Source organism: Coenobita brevimanus, chromosome 24, assembly GCF_032717465.1.
Source record: "Coenobita brevimanus isolate Jiangsu-jjx chromosome 24, ASM3271746v2, whole genome shotgun sequence".
Taxonomy (NCBI): domain Eukaryota; kingdom Metazoa; phylum Arthropoda; class Malacostraca; order Decapoda; family Coenobitidae; genus Coenobita; species Coenobita brevimanus.
Window position 1 is genome coordinate 15,823,242 of NC_136977.1, and position 25,555 is coordinate 15,848,796.

Consider the following 25,555-nt stretch of genomic DNA (forward strand, 5'->3'; position numbering starts at 1 on the left):
TGAATGCATTGTCGGCATCACTAAATATAACAAAACCAAATTAACAAATGAAAGCACAATTATAAATAACTTATAAAAGAATCAAAAGTACTCAGGGTGGCTCACATTTCCCACCACGTGGTAGGTGAATCCAGCCCCCCCTTCCCCTTCCCTCCCTTCTTAATCCCTCCTGGGTGTCTCAGGTCAAATCCCCCTTCACACTTCCCCTCCCCCCTGGACCACCACCCCAACAAACCCACATCCACACTCCCACCCACACCTACACCCACACCCCACTACGTCGGGGTGTATGAATCAGTAACGTAACAAACCTCTCAGCAGACAGTAACTTTGACACTCCATCTACTACTAAATATAACAAAACCAAATTAACAAATGAAAGCACAATTATAAATAACTTATAAAAGAATCAAAAGTACTCAGGGTGGCTCACATTTCCCGCCAGGAGAGAGAGAGAGAGAGAGAGAGAGAGAGAGAGATAACGGTATAGAAAACGTGGCAACACTGTACACAGGTGCGAGCTACACCACAGCCGCAAACGTGCGCGAGTCCTACTATAACCACCATTGGACCCCCTCTCAAGTATTAAAGTATCATATATTAAAACTATTTCCTACCATTGGACTGATTCGGAGACGTCGTTTATCAGATTTAGCATATTATTTTCGCAATATATCACACGAAAGAGTAAACATAAAACAGATAACGGCAAACATGCGCTCCTCCGGCGTACCAACCTCACGATTTCTCTCCCAGGGAGCACCATCAACAACAATTTTATGTGCGTCACACACACCACAAAGCCAGTCAGGAGACAGGACGTGTGTGCTGGGCAAACCCCAGGTCCTGTCCTCCCCACTTACTGTTTTATAATCAGCCCATACACCACTGACCGGGCTAATGTATGGCCCAGCCTGCACTATATGTGCAGGGAATCTTTCAACGAACGAACGAACGGACCCCTCAGCATACCAACCCTTCCGTAGTCTCCTTCTGGGAAGAGGCTATTCGGCCGGGGTTTAAAGGTACCAAACTGGGAAGAGCCTTTTCACGAAGATGCTTCGCGGGAAGGGGAAGAGGTTGTTTAATACTACCAGCCTCAGTCTGGTCCACTGACCTTGCCACAGAAGATTTATTGATTTCTTTCCTAGAGAGAGACTCGACCGTAGATCACGAGGAACGTCCCAAGGCTGGTAGTATTAAACAACCTCTTCCTCTTCCCGCGAAGCATCTTCGTGAAGAGGCTCTTCCCAGTTTGGTACCTTTAAACCCCGGCCGAACGGCCTCTTCCCAGAAGGAGACTACGGAAGGGTTGGTATGCTGCCGGGGTGCTCTCTGGGAGAGAAATCGTGAGATTGGTACGCCGGAGTGCATGTTTGCCGTTATCTGTTTTATGTTTACTCTCTCGTGTGATATATTGCGAAAATAATATGCTAAATCTGATAAACAACGTCTCCGAATCAGTCCAATGGTAGGAAATAGTTTTAATATATGATACTTTAATACTTCAGAAGGGGTCCAATGGTGGTTAGGATTACGGCAACTAGAATTTGGCGGTTTTGTTTGGTGGTTCAGTTAGGTTAGAAATAGGTTAGTTTAAATCAGGTCAGGTTATCTAACAGACTTGTACACCACTCCACTTTTCATTACTGTCTTCAGAAAGGTAAGTACGTGGTATAATTTAAGGAAGTGATCAGGATTACGGCAGTTAGAATTTAGCGGTGACTTCCGTAATCCAAACACAAACCACGGTTAGGATTACGGCAGCTAGAATTAAGTTGTTTGGTTTGGTGGTTCAGTTAAGTTAGAAATAGGTCAGGTCAGGTCAGTTTTAGGTTAGGTTAATACTGCTACAGTTCAGCTTCACCCGCTAGAATTTAGCGGTCGTTTGGTTTTTCTGCTGTTAGAAATGTTAGGTTAGGTTATTTAGGTTAAGTTACGGCTACCGCAAAAAGGAAGTGATTAGGATTACAGCAGCTAGAATTTAGCGGCGATAGTAGTAATCTAACCACAGCCTTAAATATACCACGTGCTTGCCTTTCTGAAGACAGTAGTAAAAAGTGGAATGGTTTACAAGTCTGTTACATAGTGCTCTCGGAAATAAGCTGTAAAGTTGCCTGGATCACCACTGTATGAGACACAGGTAACTTGGGAATGATAGAAGTCAACGACTGGGCTGTGCGCATGTAGCAGTCACTGAGCTCTACAGTGGTAACAGTAGTTTGATCGTAAACGGGTAGCACCAGTCTCCTAAAAATCTATAAAGATAGTATCACACACAAAAAAATGATAACAAACATTTTTAAAAATTGCAAATGCATTTCGTGAATGTAAAGGTACTAACTAGTTACATGAATATGATATCAGTATAAAAAAAAGATACGAAGATATTTGGGAAGAGGCGGGTGATGCTCCTGCTTCATATTCCAGTACTTTCAACCCCGAGAGACCTCTTCGCGCGCCGTACGAGGAACCTCTTCGCTTTAAAACTACGGCTGGCGCGACGAAGAGCTTGCTCGTGCGAAGAGGTAGTTTAATACTACCAGCCTTAACACCTCGAGCTCTACAGCCGACTTTGCAAGTAAGTCAGCCTGCTCATTGCCGTAGATACGACAATGACCAGGCACCCAGATCAGCGTGAATGACTTGTTGCATGAATGCAACTTATTAACAATGCGGCCCTGGATCTCGTGAGAGTCCGTAGTGCAAGATAAAGTTCTGAAGTAAACACAGATGTATGAGTCGGCAACCGAAACCTGAGGGCACAGTCAGTCGACCACACACTTGCACCCACACATTCACTCGACTTGGAGCCGTCGGTGTATAATTGATGGGACCCCAAGTGACGAACAATGACGAAACAAGTGGTGGACCTCCGCCTCCGGCGCCTTGGCCTTTGGTGCTGGGAGCCATGTAACATCCACTGTAAAGCCGGGTGGCTCCCAAGGCGCTATATTTTTAAGCACGAACTTGTCACAGTCACTGGGGTCCACACCAATCTCCTGAGTCAGTAAGTGGAGGCGAGCGGCAAGTGGCAGACGCACCCCCCACAGAAGGTGGTGGTATTGACGCAGGGGCGTACAGGCCACATTGCCGATATTACTTTTCCTAAATGTCCTTACGCCGTAGGACAAGGCCAGGTGGTCACGGCGAATACGGAGGGGAGGCACATTCGCCTCCACATCCATACGAGGCACACGGGTAAACCGAACGGCTCCAAGACACAGTCGCAAACATTTATTCTCTAGTACATCCAATCCTTTCAGCGTGGCATCGGATGCCGAGCCATACACCTGTGCGCCATATTCTAGCTTCGATCGAATAAGGGACTTATACACCATTAATAAAGATTTTCTGTCGGCACCCCAGGTGGTACCCGCTAGGTACTTGATAACATTTAACGGTTTATCACAACGAGCAAGCAAAGTATTAACGTGAAGTTTAAAATTAATTCTTCGATCAAAATGTATTCCTAAAAATTTTACAGAATTTTGAAAAAGTACCGCCTGATTATCCAAAGTTAAGCACAAATTAGGTACGTTACGATTAGTGAAGACTATAGCGGCACACTTACGGACGGAAAACTTAAATCCCCACTGCAAGGCCCATTGGTGGACGGAGTCAAGGGCTGCTTGAATCCGCCCAGCCGAAAATTGTGCATTACGGGAAGAGTGCCATATTGCACAATCGTCAGCGTAGAGCGAGTATTTAAGATTCCTCGGGATGGGAGCTGATGTCAGAATATCATTGATCATAATACTAAATAAAGTAGGACTAAGCCCACTTCCCTGTGGCACCCCGTTTTCCTGGATAAATATATCCGATGTTATGTTACGGGGCAGTTTGACAGAGAAAGTTCTGTCCCTTAAGAAATTTGAAATAAAAATAGGCAAATTTCCTCTGAAACCATAAGCATAGAGCTTCATTAGTATACCGTGTCGCCATGTCATGTCATAGGCTTTATGGATGTCCAAGAACATCCCTATCATGAATTCTTTATTGGCAAATGCCTCTGCAATACAATGCTCCAAATTCATTAAATGATCTAGTGAACTTGTATTTACGGAAGCCACATTGTTGATCATTTAACAAATTCTTCGACTCTAAAACAAAAAGAAGCCTATTGTTTACCATACGTTCCATGACCTTACATAGACAAGAAGTCAACACAATAGGACGAAATGAAGTGGGATTCAAAAGACGACCAGCCTCTTTGGGTATCGGTATGACGTGCGCAAAGTGCCATGAGTTTCGGAACGTTCGAGACGCCCAAATCTCATTGTACAATGCTAACATCTTAATCAGGTTGTCCTGATTATGATGCTGGATCATACCGTACGTGATAGTGTCTGGTCCAGGGCTGGTGTCTTTACAGGATTTAAGGGCAAGGAGCAGTTCATCTAGCATAAACTCTTGGTTGTACGGGGAGTCTACGTCTTCTGTGGCAAAGTCTAATATCTGTAGCTCAGCCATGCGTTTATGATGTTGAAAACGCGGATCATAATTGGCTGAGCTACTTACATGAGAAAAACTCCTGGCGAGGATGTTAGCAACGTCCACGGGCTCGTCATAGATGTTGTTATTAACCTGAAGGGTGGTGATTGGAAAATATGGGCCTTTATTATTTAATATTCTTATAGTGGACCAGACTTTACGTAATGGTGTTGTACGAGTCACCGTGGACACAAAGGACCGCCAGGAGTCACGTTTCGCCCTTCTTATTATTCTCCTTGCCTCAGCCCATGCCTGTTTGTATGCAATAAAATTTTTCTCAGTGGGCTGACTATCAAAAATCCTGTATTTCCTATTGCGTTTTTGCTTGTCGGCAATCCGGCGTCCACCAATGTGCTCTATGCTTCGCATGAGCTGTAGAAGTCTTGGGAATAGCAGCCTCAGCTGCGTGTAATATGGATTGGGTTATATTTTCGACCTTAACATCCATGGTCTCCCCAGATATATCTAAATTGGCGATCCTTGAGAAGGATCCCCAATCTGCTTTCTTATAGTTAAATTTTGGAGGTGGAGGGTCTGAAATGATGTCGCGTGTACAAGAAAGACAGATGGGTAAATGATCACTTCTCAAGTAGTCGTCGTAAGGGTCCCATGAGAAATCTGATGTATACCAGGGGAGGCCAAAGATAAGTCAATGACCGAAAAGTTACCAGTACGATCATCTACACGAGTCGCACTACCATCGTTCAGAAGACAGAGGTTGGACTGTAGTATTAGGTCGGCTACTTGCTCCCCACGACCATCAATCCTCAAGCTACCCCATTAATAGTGATGGGCGTTAAAATCGCCTAACACTAACTTATTCCCAGGCAGATGTTCAAATAGTGAATATAAAGCATCACTATCAATGAGGCCATGTGGAGGACAGTAGAGAGAGCAAATAGACAGATACGTGTTATTAAATTTTACTCTGCACGCGACCGCTTCCAGAGTAGAATTTAGAATCACTTCCGTTTGTGGGTGTGATTTGTATGTGTAAATGGCTACTCCGTGACCATATCTTCTATACGAGTGGTAGTGTTTTAACTGTGGAGGATCAGGATGATCCTCCAGGCGCGTCTCCTGTAAACAAACAACGTCCGGCCTGTGTATTGACAGCAAGATTGCTATATCTTGTAACTTATTCCCAATACCTCTACAATTCCACTGTAATAGAGTGAAAGCGGCGGTTTAAGATTTTCGTTAAGGGCCAGTGTGCTTCGTCTTTTTTTGTCGCCCGCCAGAAGGCGAGCGACTACCGGGGGACCTATCCCGGTGCTTGTTTACGGAAACCTCCATATTATCGTCAATTACGAGGTTCCCTGACTCCCCCGAGGAAGAGCTAACCTTCCTCTCCCTCGCTGGAGTGGGAACTGGAAGAACGTGAGGACGAGACTGTTTTGTGAGGGTGGTCATGTTACTTTAACTAGACTTGTCGGGTTTCGCTTTAGGCCGTACTGATGGAGAGGCAGCAGCGGCCTGAGAATAGGCTGAAACCTTAGGGATGTCAGTGAGAGAGCTGGAGCGGACGGGAGGCCGAGATGGAGAGGTGCTGTGAGTGGCAGGACGTAGAAGGACGAGATCAGGCTGCGTCTCTACAGAGCACATCACAGGACGGGACATTACCGCCGAAGCATAGGACCTATTCGGCATGGGAGTTGCATGCAACTCCTTCACCTTTTTCCTAGCTTCGTAGTAGGAAATGCCCTCCGTTGCCTTCACTGTGCAGACCTCCTTCTCCTCCTTCCACTTGGGAGAATCCCTAGAGGAAGTGGAGTGAGCGCCCTTGCAGTGGAAGCAACAGACCGTCTCAGATGTGCAATGTTCCGCATCATGACCCTGGCTTGCACACTTGCCACACACTGGCTGGGAAGCCCGACAAGTCTTGGCCCCATGCCCATATAACTGGCATTTCAAACAACGGAAAGGGTTGGGGATGTATGGCCGCACATGAACAATTTCGTAACCGATTTTTACATTGCTAGGAAGTGATACTTTACCGAAAGTCAAAACAATGGTCGCTGTCTTTGTCCTGACACCTTCCGAGAATCTGGTGATAAATTTTACATCAGTGACATCTTGTTGAGCGAGTTCCTCTATGATCTCTTCCTCACTCATCACCATGAGATCCCTGCAAGTGATAACCCCCTTGCAGGAATTCATGGATGTTGGGATCTTGGCTTCGACATCATAGCAGTGAAACTTGCGCAACTTCAACAAGTCCTTTACTTGAGATGAGATACAAGTCTTAATGAGGAGGTCTCCGTTTCCAAGTTTTTTTACTTGTTCCACCTCCCCAGCACAGCCATCAATGACCTTCTTGATCATGAAGGGATTGAGACTGCTCAAGGGAGTGGAACCTAGAGCAGTGATAATTACAAACTCGGCATTATTTATAGGGATGTCACAGGGCAAACGCGTCTGGGGCCGTTCTGTCTGGGGGCTGTCAGTCTGTGTAGTAGTCGGGGGTCGGTCAGGACTACCTCCCCCCCTTAGGGGGGGGAGGCAGTAGGGGCGTCCTCCATAGTACCACTCCCCCCTAGCGGGGGAAGTGGGAAGGAGAGAAAACGATCAAGGGACAAACAACCGGGGACCACACACCTAAGTCTGAGGTTGCCCTCTCAAACCACTCCAGGGAGGCCCGACCGTGTTTATTCACGCCCTAGAGCGATCAGTAGGGGGGACCCTCCGTGGGCGATAAGCAAAGGTAAACTCAGTTTATTAGAACAGACACCTACTGTTCCAAACTAATAGGGAAGGGAGGAATGTTAGAAACTAACTAGCCTAACGTCACCAGAAGGGTGAAAAAAAAAAAAAACTAATGCCGGTGAGGCAGCCCTGAAAACTAGAGAAGAGCGCAGCGAAAAACACGTCTACACTCCTCACGACCATGCATCAAAGTCCAGTTCAACAATCCCACTCCGTGAAGGTAGTGTCCTTCTACGACGACGACGACGGCGTGGTGCCTGCGTGACATAGGGGCGCACGGCCCGGGCTGACATATGCAGTCGTTGCCGGAGGTTGGTCCGACTGGTGACGGCTATCCCGTGAGGTCCGTGTGGGGGTGTCGGCACGTTCCCGGGCATACTGGGCTGTATCTTGCTTGCCCCGTTGTCGGGGGCACTATGGTATTCTTCTGTTTCCATTTCGGGGGCACTGCTTTGTAAGTCACGCATTTTAGTTATCAAAGAAAGTTAAAGTTGATTATAAAGTTTTATAAAACGATGAGTGACGATTGAAGTAAATTATCCACACACGGTGTACATCCACGTCCGCATGTTGCACTGCATCCACCTAGTTTACACCAACGTCCGCATGTTGCACTATAGTATCCATACACGGTGCACACCTACGTCTGCATGTTGCACTATAATACATGCTTGCATTTACTTCGGTGACATCATCGGCGGCCAATCAGCAGCCGTGAATCAAACACACCCTACTTGCCCCACGCAGTGGTCAGTCAGACTTTAGTACTGGAGTCAGCAAACATCTCGACGTTACCCAGAGACTACAGTCTATTTGATTGACCTGTGCAGCTGAGATGCATGGGCCAAGTAGGGTGTGTCTGAATCGCGGCTGCTGATTGGCCGCCGATAATTTAAATCAACACCTATTTTAACGCATATATGTATATTTTTAAACTGCCTTCAATACAAGCTGCCAGATTAAATATGGAATAATTTCCGAAGCTGGAGGTCAAAATTAGCTTTATAAGTTTACTGTTATCAAAGAAAATTAAAGTTGATTATAAAGTTTCATCAAACGATGAGTGACGTTTGAAATAAATTATCCACCCACGTTGTACATCCACGTCCGCATGTTGCACTACATCCACGCACGGTGTACACCTACGTCCGCATGTTGCGCTATAATATCCACCCACAGTGTACCCACGTCCGCACGATGCACTACAGTACATGCCGCGTGACACACCCAAACTTGCCTCATACGTCTCAGCTGCACAGGTCAATCAAATAGACTATAGTGTGCTTGTAAATTACTTTCAGTGGAGCGTTTCTTATTTTGTCATATTTATTGAAAACAGTGGTTTTATTGTGCTGATTTTTTTTTTTAAAGATAAATTTTGTTGTACTGTTAACGATCAGTTATGGCATCTAAACGTTGTGCAAGTCCTAACTGCTTTTTTTATAATTCGTGATTTGACATAGCTCTAGTATATCTGTAGATGAACTCTTGTTGGGTTGCTTGCCGTTGTTTGACCAGTAAAATTAAAATATAAATTTTCTTCAGTAAACCAAGAGTTTAGTAAACTGTGACCTACCTGCTTAGTCATGTAATGAGATTATTCTTTTCATGCTACCTTATCACTTCAATTTAGCTTAGTGTTGTTTGAGCTATGCTTTGTATTTTTTTCCCTATAAAAGGATTTTATGAGAAACCCATTGGAGCAAAAACTTGTTCTACATTCAGATCTCCATTATGTCGTAAGCACTTGATTTCACAATACTTTCTCAACTATTTTTATTGGTGTAAGAATTCTTCAGTCTTGCTGCTTTAGACTTCAGCTTAAGAAGGCAACTCGTAGTGAAGGGTAACACCTTCAGTCCACTCTCAAAAAAAAAAAAGTCGAGTTATCAACAATTAAATCTGATGCCATCATACTAAACAGGCTAATACTGTATTAATCTCTGTTAACATGAAGCTCCTTTATTACTACATCACCTTCATTTAGTTCAATGGACACCATCCATCCATCCATTGCCAGACGCCATGTATCCCAAATGGGGTGGCCAAGGGCTTAGAGTTAATTGTTTTACAGGGAGGGGCACTAATCCTCCACCAACCCCACTTGACACGTAGGGATGCCAACAGCATCTGGTGTTCCCAGGCGGTCACCCATCCAAGTACTAACCAGACCCAACGTTGCTTAACTTCGCTGATCGGATGGGAAGCGGTGTACTCAACGTGGCATGGCCGTTGGCACAATTTCTACAAATACGTAGGATATAAAAAAATAAGAATATGTTTAACTGTTTATTCTGTTGCTTATACTGTACAGTAATAATATAACTTGCCATCAGCAGACACAGTGAGAGTGCAGTACGGTAAAATGTGGAAGGTGTAAAAGTTTGTGGGTTTCAACTAAGCTGTCCTAGGGGGAAAGTGAGTGCAGTCACAAAGTGCCATCGCCTGGAGATAGTTGGAGACAGTTGGATACAGCTGGATGTTTCATCAGTGGTTTTGGAGCGAAGACCTAACCAACTTCATTCATACGGGGAGGGGGGAAGATGATTACCCGTGTAGCTTTCAAAATAGACTTGGTGATGCTGTGTTCCCCATGCCCAGCTTCGTCTTGCGGTGCAACGATATACGGTACTTAAAGGTACTTGAGATAAGCATATTGAAAAATGCAGGGAAGTTATCTTCATTATATTTGCTAAACTCGAGAGCTATGATTATGGAATGGGGCAGAAAATCTCTGGTCTCTTAAAAAACGAAAACTTGGATTACTTGTAGTTTTCAATTTGGTGCAGGAATGTCTTTTCTCAGCAAACTGTTTTTAAACTGAAAGCACCCCAGTTTTCAAATGTTTTCTATCCATAATTGTATAATTCAATCCACTTTAAACTCACTTGCAAATTAAGGAATTCTACAAATTACTTTAGCAGTGCTTTTATCATTCACATGCACGTCCGTATCAGATATTTTCTTTTGCTCCTAGTACAAGTTAAAAGATGTTGCTTTTCGCAGGCTCATGCTTTGAAGTCTGGTTAAACTCTAATCCCGATTTTATGGGCGATACGATCTTCATACTCGGAAACCCGCAAGCCCTACTGAAGGCCTATGGAGAAGTTAAAACTTTACGTCAAAACTGAATTTTATTATCTTGTTCTACTTTGTTGCCTCCACCTTCATCCAAACCAACTACAATAGTTGACTGCCCTGTTTCAAATACTAATTGAGAATTGTCAAATTGTTTGAGTGCTTTTTTCTTTCACTTCATATTCAGCTATATGGTGTCCGTCATATCATTTACTCATTCACGTGTTACGAAGAATAAGGACTCATTTCATCGGCTGGGAGATGGGTCGGAAGAACCGGTAATCTTCATACTCAGAAACCTGCAACCCTTTCTGGAGTCCAAAGGTTGGAAGAGAAGTTGAACCTGAACGTCGATATCTTGTGCTAATTTTGAAGCCTCCACCTTCGTCCCATTACGATCCAACCACAAGAGTAGACTGCCCCGTTTCATATACTGATGACCAACTCTCTCTCTCTCTCCCTCTCTCTCTCCCTGTCCCTGGCTTCCTTCCCCTCCCAGTTGTTCTTCCACCTAAGCCACATCTCTAGGACAGCTTCACTCAGCCTCAACACTCAAGCCAATAAGAAGGGACCTGCAATTTGTGAAGTGAGGTGAAAGTAACTTGGTAAATGAATATGAAATGTGGTTTGACAGTGAATCAAGGTCTATTATCTGAGACAATGAAATACTCCTGCAATGAAAGGGAGAGAGTAACTTGCTATTGTCAATGAAGTGTATAAATGAGATGTGGTTTGATAATGAATCAAGGTCCAAATATTATTAGAAGAAACACTGAAATATTCCTGGAACTGAAGTGAGGTGAGTAACATGCTGGTCAATGAAATGTAAATATGGAATGTGGTTCCATACTAAACCAAGACCTCAATTATGAACACAGTGAAATAGTCTACTCCTTAATCCAGTGATATATATTTGAGATATTCCTGCAATCTCCTTATGACTTGATTCAGTTCAGGAAAGACACTGGAACTATACGTGTTAAATAAAGCCTTAACACCACCATTGCCGGAGATCCTTCCTCACCTGAATGAATTCACCTGGAAGAAGAAATAACATTAAATATACGTCACTGGAATAAGGGGATTAATAATTAGTTGCCTGTCTCATAAATATACTTACCTCCAAAACAGAAATGATACAGATTACCTTACCTTGAACAGAAGTCTTGAAAAATTACCGTCATCAATGGAAGACAAGTAGAAAAATCAACACAAATCAATAATCTTGACTTCACACACACATGAAAGGAATACCTTGCTTGATCTTCATCCGTTGACCATAGACCATGTTCATCCTTTTCAGCTGACCGACAATTATCATGTCCATCTCTCACTGAGACAAATAAGATGACTATGCTCATCTACACCTCTCTTTTATGTTGGCCGAATACAACCATGCCTATAATTTCAAGGATGACCATGCCCATCCAATTCACTAGTGAAGACGATGATATACATCCTTCTTCTTAGATGACTAAAAACGACCATGCCCATCCTCTTCTTTCTTCTTCAATGATTGATGAGTACCATGCCGATCCAATTCTTTCTTCTTTGATGACAAGAAAGTGCATGCCCCTTTTCTTCAAAGACTGAATGAGATCATGTCCAGGCTCTTCTTCAGTGACTGAAGACGACCATGAATGAATGATGATCACATCCATCCTCTTCTTGTGTGGTGATTTAAGACAACCATGTCCATCCTCTTCTTTCTTCTTCGGTGACTGAAGACGACAACGTCAATTCTCTTCTTTCTTCTTCGGTGACTGAAGACGACAACGTCAATTCTCTTCTTTCTTCTTCGGTGACTGAAGACAACCACACGTATCCTCTTCTTTCTTCTTCAGTGACTGTAGACGACCAAGTCCACCCTCTTCTTTCTTCTTCGATGACTGAGGACGACCAAGTCCATCCTTTTCTTTCTTCTTCGGTGACTGAAGACGACCATGCCCGTCCTCTTTGGTGATTGAAGACGACCATGCCTATCCTCTTTGGTGACTGAGGACAACCATGCCCATCCTCTTCGATGACTGAAAACGACCATACAAATTCCCTTCTTTCCTCTTAGTTGACTGAAGACGACCATGCCCATCCTCTTCGGTGACTAAGACGACCATGCCTGTCCTCTTAGGTGACTGAAGGCAACCATGACAGACCTCTATGGTGACAGAAGACGACCATACCCATCCTCTACTTTCTTCTTCAGTGACTGAAGACGACCATGCCCATTCTCTTCTTTCCTCTTCAGTGACTGAAGACAACCACGACCATCCTCTTCGGTGACTGAAGACGACCATGCCCATCCTCTTCGGTGACTGAAAACGACCATGCCCATCCTCTTCGGTGACTGAAGACGACCATGCCCATCCTCTTCGGTGACTGAAGACGACCATGCCCATCCTCTTCGATGACTGAACACGAACATGCCCATCCTCTTCAGTGACTGAAGACGACCATGCCTGTCTTTTTTCCTCTTCAGTGACTGAAGACGACCATGCCCATCCTCTTCGGTGACTGAAGACGACCATGCCCATCCTCTTCGGTGACTGAAGACGACCATGCCCATCCTCTTCGGTGACTGAAGACGACCACGCCCATCCTCTTCGGTGACTGAAGACGACCACGCCCATCCTCTTCGGACACTGAAGACGACCATTCCCATCCTCTTCAGTGACTGAAGACAACCATGCCCATCCTCTTCGGTGACTGAAGACGACCATGCCCATCCTCTTCGGTGACTGAAGACGACCATGCCCATCCTCTTCGGTGACTGAAGACGACCATGCCCATCCTCTTCGGTGACTGAAGACGACCATGCCCATCCTCTTCGGTGACTGAAGACGACCACGCCCATCCTCTTCGGACACTGAAGACGACCATTCCCATCCTCTTCAGTGACTGAAGACAACCATGCCCATCCTCTTCGGTGACTGAAGACGACCATGCCCATCCTCTTCGGTGACTGAAGACGACCATGCCCATCCTCTTCGGTGACTGAAGACGACCATGCCCATCCTCTTCGGTGACTGAAGACGACCATGCCCATCCTCTTCGGTGACTGAAGACGACCACGCCCATCCTCTTCGGACACTGAAGACGACCATTCCCATCCTCTTCAGTGACTGAAGACAACCATGCCCATCCTCTTCGGTGACTGAAGACGACCATGCCCATCCTCTTCGGTGGCTGAAGACGACCATGCCCATCCTCTTCGGACACTGAAGACAACCATGCCCATCCAACTTCAGTGACTGAAGACAACCATGCCCATCCTCTTCAGTGACTGAAGACAACCATGCCCATCCTCTTCAGTGACTGAAGACAACCATGCCCATCCTCTTCAGTGACTGAAGACAACCATGCCCATCCTCTTCAGTGACTGAAGACAACCATCCCCATCCTCTTCAGTGACTGAAAACGACCATTCCCATCCTCTTCAGTGACTGAAGACAATCATGCTCATCCTCTTCTTTCTTCTTCAGTGACTGAAGAACACAAGGTCCATCCTCTTCTTTCTTCTTCGGTGACTGAAGATGACCAAGTCCATCCTCTTCTTTCTTCTTCGATGACTGAAGACGACCATGCCCATCCTCTTCGGTGACTGATGACGACCATGCCCATCCTCTTCTTTCTTCTTCAGTGACTGAAGACGACCATGTCCATCCTCTACTTTCTTCTTCAGTGACTGAAGATGACCATGCCCATCCTTTTCGGTGACTGAAGACGACCATCCCCATCCTCTTCGGTGACTGAAGACCACCATGCCCATCCTCTTCGGTGACTGAAGACCACCATGCCCATCCTCTTCGGTGACTGAAGACCACCATGCCCATCCTCTTCGGTGACTGAAGACCACCATGCCCATCCTCTTCGGTGACTGAAGACCACCATGCCCATCCTCTTCGGTGACTGAAGACGACCATGCCCATCTTCTTCGGTGACTGAAGATGACCAAGTCCATCCTCTTCTTTCTTCTTCGGTGATTGAAGACGACCATGCCCATCCTCTTCTTTCTTCATCGGTGATTGAAGATGACTATGCCCCTCCTCTTCCTTTCTTCTTCAGTGACTGAAGACAACCATGCCCATCCTCTTCTTTCTTCTTCGGTGACTGAAGACGAGCATGTCCATCCTCTTCTTCTTCAGTAACTGAAGACAACCATGCCCATCCTCTACTTTTTTCTTCGGTGACTGAAGACAACCATGCCCATCCTCTTCTTTCTTCTTCTGTGACTGAAGATGACCACGTCCAACCTCTTCTTCAGTGACTGAAGACGACCTTGCCCATCCTCTACAGCAACTGAAGACGACCATGACCATCCTCTTCTTTATTCCTCAGTGACTGAAGACAACCATGACCATCCTCTTCTTTATTCCCCAGTGACTGAAGACAACCATGTCCATGCTCTTCTTTCCTCTTCGATGACTGCGAAAAACCAAGTCCATCCTTTTCTTTCTTCTTCGGTGACTGAAGACGACCATGCCCGTCCTCTTCGGTGACTGAAGACGACCATGCCCGTCCTCTTCGGTGACTGAAGACGACCATGCCCGTCCTCTTCGGTGACTGAAGACGACCATGCCCGTCCTCTTCGGTGACTGAAGACGACCATGCCCGTCCTCTTCGGTGACTGAAGACGACCATGCCCGTCCTCTTCGGTGACTGAAGACGACCATGCCCGTCCTCTTCGGTGACTGAAGACGACCATGCCCGTCCTCTTCGGTGACTGAAGACGACCATGCCCGTCCTCTTCGGTGACTGAAGACGACCATGCCCGTCCTCTTCGGTGACTGAAGACGACCATGCCCGTCCTCTTCGGTGACTGAAGACGACCATGCCCGTCCTCTTCGGTGACTGAAGACGACCATGCCCGTCCTCTTCGGTGACTGAAGACGACCATGCCCGTCCTCTTCGGTGACTGAAGACGACCATGCCCGTCCTCTTCGGTGACTGAAGACGACCATGCCCGTCCTCTTCGGTGACTGAAGACGACCATGCCCGTCCTCTTCGGTGACTGAAGACGACCATGCCCGTCCTCTTCGGTGACTGAAGACGACCATGCCCGTCCTCTTCGGTGACTGAAGACGACCATGCCCGTCCTCTTCGGTGACTGAAGACGACCATGCCCGTCCTCTTCGGTGACTGAAGACGACCATGCCCGTCCTCTTCGGTGACTGAAGACGACCATGCCCGTCCTCTTTGGTGACTGAAGACGACCATGTCCGTCCTCTTCGGTGACTGAAGACGACCATGCCCGTCCTCTTCGGTGACTGAAGACGACCATACCCATCCTCGTCTTTCCTTTTCTGTGAATGAAGATGATCATGCCTGTTCTCTTCTTTCCTCTTCGGTGACTGTAGATGACCATGCCTCTTCTCTTCGGTGACTGAAGATGACCACGCCTGTCCTCTTCAGCGATTGAAGAAGACTGTTCAAGTCCTCTTCGGTGGCTGAAGACGATTGTTCCCGTCCTCTTTGGTGACTGAAGACGACTGTTCCAGTCTTCTTAGGTGACTGAAGATGGCCATGCCCATCCTCTTCTTTCCTCTTTGGTGACCGACGACGTCCATGTAGTCCTCTTCAGTGATTGAAGACAACTACGTCCATTCCCTTCTTTGGTGACTTAAGACGACCACACCCATCCTCCTCTTTCTTCAGTGACTTAGACAACCACGCTTATCTTTTTCTTTCTTCTTAATTGACTACACCCATCCTCTTCTTTCTCCTTCAGTGACTGCAGACGACCACACCCATCCTCTTCTTTCTTCTTCGGTGACTGAAGACAACCATGTCCATCCTGTTCTTCTTTGGTGACTGAAGACGACCATGCCCATCCTCTTCAGTGACTGAAGACGACCATGCCCATCCTCTTCAGTGACTGAAGACGACCATGCCCATCCTCTTCTGTGACTGAAGACGACCATGCCCATCCTCTTCTTTCTTCTTCAGTGACTGAAGACGACCATGCCCATCCTCTTCTTTCTTCTTCGGTGACTGAAAACCATGCTCATCCTCTTCTTTCTTCTTCAGTGACTGAAGACGACCATGCCCATCCTGTTCTTTCTTCTTCGGTGACTGAGGACGACAATGCCCATCCTGTTCTTTCTTCTTCGAAGACTGAGGACAACAAAGTCCATCCTTTTCTTCTTCAGTAACCGAAGATAAGTCCATCCTTTTCTTCTTCGGTAACTGAAGATAAGTCCATCCTTTTCTTCTTCGGTAACTGAAGATGACCATGCCCATCCTTTTCTGTGACCGAAGACGACCACGCCCGTCCTCTTCGACGACAATGCCCATCCTGTTCTTTCTTCTTCGAAGACTGAGGACAACAAAGTCCATCCTTTTCTTCTTCGGTAACCGAAGATAAGTCCATCCTTTTCTTCTTCGGTAACCGAAGATAAGTCCATCCTTTTCTTCTTCGGTAACCGAAGATAAGTCCATCCTTTTCTTCTTCGGTAACCGAAGATAAGTCCATCCTTTTCTTCTTCGGTAACCGAAGATAAGTCCATCCTTTTCTTCTTCGGTAACTGAAGATGACCATGCCCGTCCTCTTCTGTGACCGAAGACGACCACGCCCGTCCTCTTCGGCGACCGAAGACGACCACGCCCGTCCTCTTCGGCGACCGAAGACGACCACGCCCGTCCTCTTCGGCGACCGAAGACGACCACGCCCGTCCTCTTCGGCGACCGAAGACGACCATGCCCGTCCTCTTCGGTGACTGAAGACGACCATGCCCGTCCTCTTCGGTGACTGAAGACAACCATGCCCGTCCTCTTCGGTGACTGAAGACGACCATGCCCGTCCTCTTCGGTGACTGAAGACGACCATGCCCGTCCTCTTTGGAGACTGAAGACGACCATACCCATCCTCGTCTTTCCTTTTCTGTGAATGAAGATGATCATGCCTGTTCTCTTCTTTCCTCTTCAGTGACTGTAGATGACCATGCCTCTTCTCTTCGGTGACTGAAGATGACCACGCCTGTCCTCTTCAGCGATTGAAGAAGACTGTTCAAGTCCTCTTCGGTGGCTGAAGACGATTGTTCCCGTCCTCTTTGGTGACTGAAGACGACTGTTCCAGTCTTCTTAGGTGACTGAAGATGGCCATGCCCATCCTCTTCTTTCCTCTTTGGTGACCGACGACGTCCATGTAGTCCTCTTCAGTGATTGAAGACAACTACGTCCATTCCCTTCTTTGGTGACTTAAGACGACCACACCCATCCTCCTCTTTCTTCAGTGACTTAGACAACCACGCTTATCTTTTTCTTTCTTCTTAATTGACTACACCCATCCTCTTCTTTCTCCTTCAGTGACTGAAGACGACCACACCCATCCTCTTCTTTCTTCTTCGGAGACTGAAGACAACCATGTCCATCCTGTTCTTCTTTGGTGACTGAAGACGACCATGCCCATCCTCTTCAGTGACTGAAGACGACCATGCCCATCCTCTTCAGTGACTGAAGACGACCATGCCCATCCTCTTCTGTGACTGAAGACGACCATGCCCATCCTCTTCTTTCTTCTTCAGTGACTGAAGACGACCATGCCCATCCTCTTCTTTCTTCTTCGGTGACTGAAAACCATGCTCATCCTCTTCTTTCTTCTTCAGTGACTGAAGACGACCATGCCCATCCTGTTCTTTCTTCTTCGGTGACTGAGGACGACAATGCCCATCCTGTTCTTTCTTCTTCGAAGACTGAGGACAACAAAGTCCATCCTTTTCTTCTTCAGTAACCGAAGATAAGTCCATCCTTTTCTTCTTCGGTAACTGAAGATAAGTCCATCCTTTTCTTCTTCGGTAACTGAAGATGACCATGCCCATCCTTTTCTGTGACCGAAGACGACCACGCCCGTCCTCTTCGACGACAATGCCCATCCTGTTCTTTCTTCTTCGAAGACTGAGGACAACAAAGTCCATCCTTTTCTTCTTCGGTAACCGAAGATAAGTCCATCCTTTTCTTCTTCGGTAACCGAAGATAAGTCCATCCTTTTCTTCTTCGGTAACCGAAGATAAGTCCATCCTTTTCTTCTTCGGTAACCGAAGATAAGTCCATCCTTTTCTTCTTCGGTAACTGAAGATGACCATGCCCGTCCTCTTCTGTGACCGAAGACGACCACGCCCGTCCTCTTCGGCGACCGAAGACGACCACGCCCGTCCTCTTCGGCGACCGAAGACGACCACGCCCGTCCTCTTCGGCGACCGAAGACGACCACGCCCGTCCTCTTCGGCGACCGAAGACGACCACGCCCGTCCTCTTCGGCGACCGAAGACGACCACGCCCGTCCTCTTCGGCGACCGAAGACGACCACGCCCGTCCTCTTCGGCGACCGAAGACGACCACGCCCGGTCCTCTTCGGCGACCGAAGACGACCACGCCCGTCCTCTTCGGCGACCGAAGACGACCACGCCCGTCCTCTTCGGCGACCGAAGACGACCACGCCCGTCCTCTTCGGCGACCGAAGACGACCACGCCCGTCCTCTTCGGCGACCGAAGACGACCACGCCCGTCCTCTTCGGCGACCGAAGACGACCACGCCCGTCCTCTTCGGCGACCGAAGACGACCACGCCCGTCCTCTTCGGCGACCGAAGACGACCACGCCCGTCCTCTTCGGCGACTGAAGACGACCATGCCCGTCCTCTTCGGCGACTGAAGACGACCATGCCCGTCCTCTTCGGCGACTGAAGACAACTGTTTGCGTCCTCTTCAGTGACAGAAGTTGAAGGTGCCCGTTCTCTTCAGTGACTGAAGACGAACATGCCTGTCCTCTTCAGCGACTGAAGACAACTCTTCCCGTCCTCTTGTGTGACTGTAGATGGCCATGCCCATCCTCTTCTTTCCTCTTTGGTGACTGAAGACGCCCATGTAGTCCTCTTCAGTGAATGAAGATGACCATGTTCATTGGTTTCTTCAGTGACTTAAGACGACCACACCCATCCTTTTCTTTCTTCAATTACCAAGACAACCACACCCATCCTCTTTCTTCTTTGGTGATTGAAGACGACCACGTCTATCCTCTTCTTCCTTCTTCAGTGACTGAAAATGACCACAGCCATCCTTTTCTTTCTTCTTCAGTGACTGAAGACGACCATGCCCATCCTCTTCTTCGATGACTAAGACGACCATGCCCATCCTCTTCTTCGATGACTAAGACGACCATGCCAATCCTCTTCTTTCTTCTGTGACTGAAGACGACCATGCCCATCCTCTTTGGTGACTAAGATGACCATGCTCATCCTCTTCAATGACTAAGATGACCATGCCCATGCTCTTCGATGACTGAAGATGACCATGCCTATCCTCTTCTTTGTTCTTCAGTGACTGAAGACGACCATGCCCATCCTCTTCGGTGACTGAAGATAACCATGCCCATCCTCTTCGGTCACGAAGACAACCATACCCCTCTTCAGTGAAGACAACCATGCCCATCCTCTTCGATGACTTAAGACAATAATGTTCGTCCTCTTCAATGACTGAAGAGAACCTTTCCCGTCCTCTCTTGGTGACTGAAGACTAAGATGCCCATCCTCTTCTTTCCTCTTCAGTGACTGAAGATGTCCATGCCCGTCCTCTTTCCTTTTCATTGACCGAAAACAACCATGGCCATCCTCTTCAGCGACTGAAGACTACCTTGCCTGTCCTCTTCAATAACTGAAGATGACCATGCCCATGCCCATCCTCTTCGGTGACTGAAGACAACCATGCCCATCCCTCTTTGGCGACTGAAGACAACTGTGATTGCCCTTGTTGGTGACTGAAGATGACAATGCCATCCTCTTCGGGGACTGAAGAAAACTATGCCCATCCTTGTCAGTGACTGATGATGACCATGCCATCCTCTTCAGTGACTGAAAACGACCATGCCCGCCCTTGTCGGTGATTGAAGACGACCATGTCCATCCTCTTCAGTGACTGAAGACAACCATGCCCATCCTCTTCTTATTTCTTCAGTGACTGAACTACGACCATGCCCATCCTTTTCTTTCCTCTTCAGTGACTGAAGATGACCATGCCCATCCCCTTTTTTTCCTCTTCAGCAACTGAAGACGACCATGCCCGTCCTCATCAGTGACTGAAGACAACCATGCCTGTCCTCATTGGTGACTGAATATGACCATGCCTGTCCTCATCAGTGTCTGAAGACAACCATGCCCGTCCTCGTCAGCGACTGAAGACGACCATGCCCGTCCTCGTCAGCGACTGAAGACGACCATGCCCGTCCTCGTCAGCGACTGAAGACGACCATGCCCATCCTCGTCAGCGACTGAAGACGACCATGCCCGTCCTCGTCAGCAACTGAAGAGGACCATGCCCGTCCTCGTCAGCAACTGAAGAGGACCATGCCCATCCTCATCAGTGACTGAAGAGGACCATGCCCATCCTTTTCAATGACTGAAGACAACCACGCCCGTCCTCTTCTTTCCTCTTCGGTGATTGAAAAAGACCATGCCAATCCTCCTTTCCTCTTCTGTGACTGAAGACGACTGTGCCCGTCCTCTTCTTTCCTCTTCCATAACTGAAGATGACCATGCCCATCCTCTTCTTCAATGACTGAAGACAACCATGCCCATCCTCTTCTTCAATGACTGATGATGACCATGTCCATTCCTCTTTTCTTTTTCTTCCCCCCCCCCCCGATGACTGATAACAACCATGCCCAACCTTTTGTTTCATGACTGAAGACAAGCATGCCCATTCTCTTTGATGCCTATCCTCTTCTTTATTCCAATAACTGAAGATGACCACGCCTATCCTCTCCTTTGATGACCATGCGCACCTTCTTTGATGGCTGAAGGAAACATGCCCATCCTCTTCTTCAATGGCTGGAGACCATACCCATCCTCTTTTCTTCATCTCTGATGACAGAAAACCATGCCCATCAGCTTCAATATGGGAAGCTTGCCATGTCCATCCTCTTCTTCAATCAATGAAATGAACTGAACTTAATCATGGATAAAGCGGCTAGGTGATGAAGTAACTTTGGCAATGAAGTAGCCTGCTGTTAAACTGGCTTGATTGGTCAGATGGTTGAAAAACTCAACTCAGGTATGGAGGAAGGGTCAGTGTCAGAGGGAGTCCCTTAAACTATTGATGTCATGAAACCAACTGCCTAACCTGATGGGAATAGTGGGAAAATAAAGGCCTAAAGATGAAGACAAAGTCCCCTTTAAGTCGCCTCTTACAAGCAGGGAATACTGGGGAAGTATTCCCCCCCTCCCTTTCTCCAGGGGGATTTAATGACAAATTGGCGATGCCAATCCTCTTCTTTAATGACTGAAGACAATCATGCCCATCATCATCTTCAACAACTGAAGACAATCATGCCCATTCTCTTCTTCAGTGACTGAAGACAAGCGTGCCCATCCTCTTCTTTGATGACTAAAGACAATGCTCACCCTCCACTTGTTCTTCTATGACTTAAGGCAGGCATGCCCATCCTCTTCTTCAAAGACTTAAGATGACTATGCCCATCCTCTTCTTCCTTCAACAATTGAAGACAACCATGCCCATCCTCTTCATTCTTATTCTTCAATGACTGGACAGCCATGCCCATCCTCTTTTTTCTTCTTCAATGACAATGCCAATCCTCTTCTTATGATGACTGATGACAACCATGCTCACCCTCTTCTTTCTCTCTTCTGTGACTGAAGATGACCATCCCCATCCCCTTCTCTCTTTGATGTCTGAAGATGACCATACCCATCCCCTTCTGTCTTTGAGGACTTAAGACGACCATGCCCATCTCCTTCTCTTTGATGTCTGTGGACAACCATGCCCATCCCCTTCTCTTTGATGTCTGAGGACGACCACGCCCACCCCCTTCTCTTTGATGTCTGAAGTTGACCATGTCCATCCCCTTTTCTTTGATGGCTGAAGACGACCATGCCCATCCTCTGCACTTTTTGGTGACTGAAGACGACCATGCCCATCCTCTGCACTTTTTGGTGACTGAAGACGACCATGCCCATCTTCCTCTTTGGTGGCTGAAGACGACCATGCCCATCCTCCTCTTTGGAGCCTGAATATGACCATGTCTTTAATGCCTAAAGACAACCCCATTTTGGTGCCGAGACAACCATGCCTTTTCTTTTTTCTTCTATAAATAAAAACAGCCACAATCATCCTCTTCTCTCCCATAGTGACTAAGTTATGCCTGTTCTCTTTTGCTATATCAAACCATGCTCTTGCTACTATGATAACATAAGAATGTCCAACCTCTCATCTTATTTTGATTACTGTACTCATCCACCTCTTACTTGATGGCTACACAACCAAGTCCAACCTCGTCTTTCACGGCTTTAAATGATCATACTGCACTCATCCACCTTCCTCCTTCAATGACTGAACACCAGTCCAATTGCTTCTCCTTCCAATAGCTCGAGACATCCCTGTCCACACTCTTCTGAACACAACTCTTGGACTATCTCCCTTCCTTCCTTCACTAGTTCGGGGAAAAAAATCTGATGACTCACTACAGCCTTGATCTTGGGTTGCTTGTCTAATGAAGGATATGTCCCATCCTACATTATGATTCATGAAGGCAGCTGTATTCCCCCCCCCCCTTACCCATACTCCTCCCTGTTGGGTGAAGATGGTTGTCATTACCTCTTAGCTGTACATGACCATGCCCACAACTCCACTCTGATAACTAAAGACACATTATCTTGTGACAACTGTAGATGGCCTGGCTCATCCTCCAATCTGAGTGAAGGAACAAAAGACATATCTACAGCTGTAGATGCCCATGCCCATAATCCTCTTTTGATTCTCTCTCGTTTAATTATACTGTAATGTTTATCTTCCAGTTTTAATGACCAATGCTTATTCTCATTTGGATAACTTAACCATCCCCATCTTAGTTTTTTTTTTTTTTTCCAAACATTCTCATCAATGTCTTGCATTCCTTGCCCATCCCTTCTTTCTCCCAATTCTATATTTTCTTTCTCCCGTTACTGAATACGACATCTTCACTTGACATTACCGTGCCTGTCCTCTTCATAACTGTATCTAACCCCTCTTCTGATGGTTAAGTAAGGAATGCACGTTGTCTTCTCAAGACAATCAACTATACCCATCTGCTATCCTTCTTTCACAACTGAAAATAATTTCGCTGGTACTAAAATTGCACTCTATAATATTATCACCAATACCAGATTCTTCTCTGTGAACTGGAGATTACAATGTTTGTCTTTATTGACTGATAACAATCATTCCAGTCATTATCTGGTGAATGAATCACACTATACCCACAATTCTACTCAGAGGATTGCATCAATGAAACCGAATTTTCTACCCAAACAGATGAATGCATGCCTCTCTCTTTTAAAAGATGGCTGTAGATGTCGATGCCATCTTCTGAACTTTGATGATACCCAGCAGCTTTTCACCGACGACAGGCCAACCATGCCCATAACTTTCTCCATGACCACAGATGATTATATTTTCCAATGATGACAGCAAGCTACTGCTCCCTCTTTCACTGATGAGAGCAAGTTACTGCTCCCTCTTTCACTGATGACAGCAGATAGCCATTTCCTTGTTTGTATTCCTGCAAGTGACCATTTCCTCCACTGATGATTGCAAGTGGCAATTTCCTCCATCACTGATAAAAGGTAATTTTTCCTTTGATAACACCACACGACTATTCCTGCCTTACTGATAACAACACACGAAATTATATGATTATTTCTTTCTCCAATTACAAGTGCAGATGACCACTGCTTTCTCCAATAATGACGGCAGATGATCATTCCTTTTTCCACTAGAGCAGATGATCCACCAATGACTGCTAATAACCATTCTGTATTTTATTTTCCTCTGATGACTGCAGATGATTATATCATTTTCCACTGACCATCATTATGATTACTTCATTTTCCTCTGATTTCGTCATCTGATGACCGCATAGCTAAGGCCATTTCCTCTACTGATGACAGCACATAACCATTATGTTTCCTTTGATGACTGCACATTGCCATTTTTCCTTTGATGACAACAGATGATCATTAGTTCATTTATTCTTGACTGCTCACAACTAGTTTTCCTTTGATGACTGCAGATGAGTTTCCTTTACTGATGCTTCCCAACAACCATGCCCCTCTTTTACATTTGCTCAAGATTGTTCTCCTCTGATGACTGATGACAACATCCTCCACTGATGATTCCCAGTGACCATCCCCTTTCCCTTTTTTTCAACATAAGTAGTCTCTCAGGGTTTCAGAACTAAAGATTATGCACTCATTGAAATCAAAATCTGAAGATGAATGATGTCATATTTCCAATCATTTCATATAAACATCAAAACCATACCAGCTGGTAAACAGTTCACTGTGACTGAAAGTCACCGATCCATGTTTGTCATCGACGACCCTACAAATCCAAATCTTCCTCGGTACTTCACAGATGCAATGTTTAAGGAATGTGCTCCATATAACTTCAACAACTGAAAATAACACATACAAGAACAAAAGTCAGATTACAAATAATCTTTCCAATGGCAAATACACAAATTATGATGCATTTCACATAAAATCACTTACAATTTAAATGTACATAAAGGCTAAAAAAGTTTGTAATTATTTCCAATTAAACAGAATTTTGTAGGTACCTATCCATAAATATACACAGTACATAGTCTACAGCAGTTAGTACAATATCCAAATTTAAAAAATTTCAGTCTAGTAAAGGAAAATTACAAAATATTGTACAATAAAAAGATCAGTCACTTTCAAAACTGAACTGATTTTGTATGGCAAATCTGAAAATGTTATAGTTTTTTATATTAATAAACAATATACAATATATATACAATGTTAAACCCTGCACAAAAATGTTACAGGGTCAAAAGCATCAAAGTTACAGTAAACTGCTAACTGCTCAGGTCACTCTACCTTCACATGTTCTCTCTCCATAAGCACACAGTATTCAATTCTGAAGTCAACATATCTTAATTAGCTGTTTATGCATATAATCCTACAAGGCATCTGTAAAATTACCTATGAACTTTATTTTGGACAATTCTAAAACAGTGTACACATACAATCATACAATAATATTAGTAATGATACCCTATTATGAACTTTTTGGAAAAAAAAAAAAAAAAAAAATTGCAACTGTGCCCAAGTCAGCTTGTTCTGCCTTCCAAGCATCCACTTAAGCATGTCAGAAAAAATATTATAGATGTACAATACATGCAGCATTTTACAGTATGCCAAGATGAACAGGAATATCTATTTTCAAAAAATCTTAATAGACTGGCAAGAAAGAAAAAAAAGGCCCCAGTTC

At 45.8% G+C, this 25,555-nt stretch overlaps 1 long non-coding RNA gene and 1 other non-coding gene across 3 annotated transcripts in view; both read right to left on the minus strand.

Moving 5' to 3' along the window:
* Positions 1–25,555, minus strand: part of LOC145393500 (uncharacterized) — a 145,669-nt gene that overhangs the window by 115,355 nt on the left and 4,759 nt on the right. The window contains exon 2 of one of the 2 annotated variants that reach the window (XR_013896197.1): positions 24,378–24,713. This is a non-coding gene — a long non-coding RNA (uncharacterized LOC145393500). Of the gene's footprint in view, positions 1–23,385; positions 24,714–25,555 lie in introns of those variants that run through there. The other variant, XR_013896196.1, reaches the window with a different exon arrangement.
* LOC145393562 (5S ribosomal RNA) lies at positions 9,319–9,437 on the minus strand. Its single transcript, XR_013896203.1, has one exon. It is a non-coding gene; the product is annotated as a 5S ribosomal RNA (ribosomal RNA).